The sequence below is a fragment of the Tachypleus tridentatus genome, chromosome 10 (genome assembly GCF_004210375.1).
Source record: "Tachypleus tridentatus isolate NWPU-2018 chromosome 10, ASM421037v1, whole genome shotgun sequence".
Lineage (NCBI taxonomy): Eukaryota > Metazoa > Arthropoda > Merostomata > Xiphosura > Limulidae > Tachypleus > Tachypleus tridentatus.
The window spans coordinates 52,505,470-52,510,331 of NC_134834.1; the positions used below are offsets into that span (position 1 = coordinate 52,505,470).

Here is a 4,862-nt window from a genome sequence, read left to right on the forward strand (position 1 = left end):
TCAGAAAATTGTTAGCTAATAAAAAGGGAGGGAATAATAACTTCCTATCTATATGCTTTTCGCTTATAACCGGGAAAAAGATTCAGCATAATGAAAATTTTCTTTAAAATAACTGAGAAAAGGTTTCGATATACATATTTTGTAATATTGTTGAATACGGGTTTAATTATGCTAAAGTAACAAAGATAATTTTGCGTTATTTTTAAAAAATTCAAAATTTGTCATGTAGGAAGAAGCAGAGGAAACAAAGAAAAAGATAATCCAAGATAAAAATCTATTGATAGTATAGTTCAACGCTTTATAAAGTGAAATTATGAAACATTTGAATTATAAATATGTAGGTCTCGATAAATCAAAACCAGCAAGACAAAAAGAGTTATTCAAATTCTAAGAGAGCTGAGAATATTTATGTAATTGCAAAGTAAAAAAAAAAAACTTTCTTTCTTTAATGGATGGTGGATCACTTTCGAATTTATGAAAATGTTTGTTTTTTAACTTATAAAACAAAAATTAACATTTGGAAAGGCTCTTTTATCTGTTTTTAACCTACATTAAAATATCCTTTGGAATTGAGGGTAATTCTTATCAATCTATTTTAAGCAGCATATCAAATACAAGATGACAACTTCTCAGGAGTAACGTTACACAAATTGACATAAAATATACAGCAAGACAAATATAGACAGTTTACGCCTTTTTCTTTTAGTGTAATGTTGCAATAATTTTACTTGAACATAAAAGGCTTGTTATATAATTATCCATACACCCGGTGTGTGCTAGTGGCAACAACATTTGAAGTTTATGTAAACATGGAACGAATACAGTTGGTTGGTTATATTACATATCCCAAGTCCTGTATGTAAATTTTAGCTTGATTTAGTTGTTGTTAAGTGCAAAGCTATACAATGGATAACCTGTGTTCTGCCCATCACGAGTATCGAAACCCTAATTTTAGCGTCGTCAGCCTGCATATTTAACGCTGAGCCATTACTTAGCACTAGTTGTTAGAAATGATTTATAATGAAACTTAATAAACTTAGTACCTTTGATGTATAAAGTGTTCTTGATGGCGTTTGCCATCTGTATTTCTTATTGTACTAGGAAATCGTAAAGAGCTCTTAAATGGCGGTCATCTTTGCTGTTCTTAATGTTATATTCATTTCTCAATTTTTAATTAGTTTTACTCTAATAATGTTTTACCACATATGAAAAACGATTGTTATATCATACATAAAAATAATGTGTTAGAATTCTTTCTTATCTTTTATCTCACACTAACATCATACTTTTTATTCTTTTCACTCTAAACAGTTTTTATGATCTGTGAGAAAACTTTATTATTACTGTCAAAACACAAAAATAAATGTAAACTTTACCATCTTTCGTGGGTTCCAATAACAACTCTGTTACTGTGTCATTTCCGCTTTCTTTCACAAGCTAAATAGCATTACAGCTCTTCATCCTCCGCTAGATGTCTCTGTCCTTTGTTTTTGAATCACTGAAACTTCCGTCTCTTATTTTTCGCAAATGTTATTTTAAGCACTTGATCGCGATTCGACAAAACACTAGTCGTTGCATGGAGACGTAGAACTTATTCTGATCGTTTCTCCAGGCAGCCTATGCAGCTATAACATTCACGTGCAAAAGAATCGGCACCTTTCATTCACTTCAATGTGTCTGCAATGTTAACAAACAGGAGGTACGTATGTGCTTATAATGTTCCTGTTTTCTTCTCACATTTGGAGGAAATCGAATCAACAGCTACAAGTTACGAAAAGAATGGCTGGTGGGAGATTCTCTGACCTTGGTAATTGATTTTGTTCTCATTGCTATGACATCGCAGTAACTTGTCCTGTAATGTTGTGACAGCTTCAGCTGTGGTACAAATTGATGATATCATTCATTCATGTTGTCGAAACTTAAAGTCACTTAATACAAGTATCATAAGAAATGTTCAAGGAAATAGATGCTGCTTACAAAAAGAAGATAAGTATGATTGTTTAGTTAACCATTTTCTTTTGTACCAAAGTTAGAAGACGTCCCTGGCCATCACGTAGACGTGATCTTTTGCAATGCGAATACAATCTACATCTCATTAATCATATAACGAAAAAGTGAATGGTTTAAGCTGATTTTGTTCACACATATGAAAATTGAAGATACTCTTTTTTTTTTTTTACTAACAAAACCTATAATCCCGTATTAATACACGTTGTGTTTGTGAGTTTTTTACATGTACGCGAAATCCCCCAAAGTTTTGGAGCTGAAAAATAAATTTGGGAAGCATGCTCGGTCTATTGAGGTCTATGTGAATAATAAATGTGCTTTGGGGAGAGAGGGGTATTTAATGCTTGTAATAGTAATATATGTATTTTACATATAGATAAGTCGATGAACTTATAAAGGTTTATATCTCATGTTTTATTTTAATTCCTAAAACAATAAGTTTCATATGAAATAAAAACTATAGCTTCTCCTATTAATAAGATGTCAACTAGAAATGATTTATATGCAGTTCTTTTGATCGTTTTGAGTAGTGTATATGTGTTATAAGTTTAAATATAGCTTAATTTTTAACTTTAGTTAATTATAATACAATACTGGGCTTCAACTTATCCATATTGTTATTAGTAATTAAAGGGTTAATAAAGAAGTTAAAGTGAGATACGACTTTCTGAAAAGATAAAGATGCATTTGAATCAAAATAATGACGAAACGTAATCATTAAGGGAATAAAATTACGTTTAACGATAATTCTGATAACTCTTATACATAACTAACATTATATTTTATAAACATACACTGTCAGTTTAGCAAAAACTTGAGTGATTTGATCTCTCTACTGTGTATTTCCCTTTGTTAGTTTGTTGTTAAGCACAAAGCTACACGATAGTTAGGCTGTCTACCAGTACCCACTACAGGTATAGAAACCAGATTTCAAGTGTTATAAGCACTCATATTTATTGCTGAGCCACTAGGAGGCGTTATTTGTACTTTGATGAAAATATATAAAGATAGAAACTTCATTACTGTTTTTCTCAGATAAGTAAAAACAGAATATAACATGTAAAAATGAATTTCTGATTTTAATAATCTATTCAGCTCTGTTAAATATTAATGGTTGAATGGCATGTTTAAGGTTTTTTATTGAATTGTTTTTTTACCTTGATTTCCTATCTCAATTTGAACTGAGTCTACAACTTTTAGCTTAGACAAGCATGATGAGGAGTGAGTTGGTTTATGACCCAAAGTACCATCGAAAATACCAGATATTTCTTCAGTAAAAACAAATATCATTTTTGTTATAATACGTGTAATTAAAAAGGCAACATTATTCATAATCCCGTGTAGTTTCAGTGTACCTTATTTCATATTTTTCTGAATGCATTCTAAATAACCCAGGATCCCCTAGTGGCACAGTTTTCGATACTTGTGGTGGGCAGAGCATAGGTAGCTCCTTGTGAAGTTTCTGCTTAATAACAAACAACAACATCACCAGTAAAACACAAAATGGTAGAGTTTTAATAAAGAAACAGTAACTATAGGAAGTATTAATGTTTAAACTCTAACGTTTGGAGTGTATTGGTTACACATGTGATGAATAAGTTATTATAAAAGAAATTTTGATTTAACAATATATATAAGTGTGTGCGCGCGCGTGTTGCTTTTTTGAAGCACAGAGCTACACAATGTGGTATCTGTGCTTTGCTTGCCATGGGTGTCAAAACCTGTTTTCTTGTGTTATAACTCCACAAGTGTATCACTCTGACACTTGGAGGTTTGTGTGTGTGTCATGAGTACATATTTGTTTTACAGGATTTTCGTCTATTTATATGAGATTCTACGGTAACTATTCTAACAGTCTGGATAAATATATTTGACCGAAATTTGCTTCAGCTTTCGTGAAAAAAAAATATCGTTATTTATCACATCACAACCATGTTTTCAGAATATTGTTTTATTGAAACTGATAGAAACAACAACAAAAAATCATCTTAGTAAATATTTCATATTTGCAATAAATATTTGTTATTTATTCTGTCGAACAGGCTTTTAATATCGAAGATTTCTTATTTTCGTTTTTAGTTGACTCAAAACGTCGCAGGTTTAATTGGCAGGGTCGATTTTCTCGTTGAATACCGAGATCATGCTTTCTGGTTGAAGAAATACACTTGTAATTGACAGGGTATAAAAAACCTAAAATAAAAGTGCTGAAAGACAAGACAAAGTGACGCAATTAAATAATAACATCAAACTCTCGAAGAGTATTAGAATATATATATATATATATTTATGGTGGATGACAAACTTGTGTAACGCTATAAAATAAAATAAAAAGGTAAAAGAATGTTTCTGCTGAATGGTTGTCGCAATGTACTGTTTTTGGTAAAAAATCGAAGTCTTTTGATGTTGTATTCATCATGACATGTACATAGTCATGTTCTGCAAAAAAACATTACGATCTGTTCTGAATGGACAACTTTTAAAACAATTTAAAGTTTGTACCTTTTTTACGAATTTCCCACAGGATTCTTTATTTTTTGTAGTGTATGTGATTATGGATTTTTCCTTGTTTGAAATGTTTATATTTCGACTGAAAGTTTATGAACAGCATTCCTTGTGGTTTTCTAAAACAAATAATAACGAAAACCTATTTTACAAACACAAAAATCCATGAATCGTGGACTTAATACTTACTTTTGTGTAAATGTTTTAACTGCTAAAATAACTAAAATTATGAAGGTGAGGCCTAATATTGACTCTACAACGTGAATATTTGTTTCATTCGATGACATATAATGTTTTAAAAGTTTCTGTTTTTGATCAATTAATCATTCAGTTCAATAACTACATGTTACAGA

General features: G+C 30.7%; 1 long non-coding RNA gene across 1 annotated transcript; it reads left to right on the forward strand.

Moving 5' to 3' along the window:
• The first annotated feature begins 1,556 nt into the window (after positions 1-1,556).
• Positions 1,557-4,352, forward strand: LOC143228067 (uncharacterized). The gene is made up of 2 exons (XR_013015170.1): positions 1,557-1,807; positions 4,087-4,352. It is a non-coding gene; the product is annotated as an uncharacterized LOC143228067 (long non-coding RNA).
• Positions 4,353-4,862: the final 510 nt, after the last annotated feature.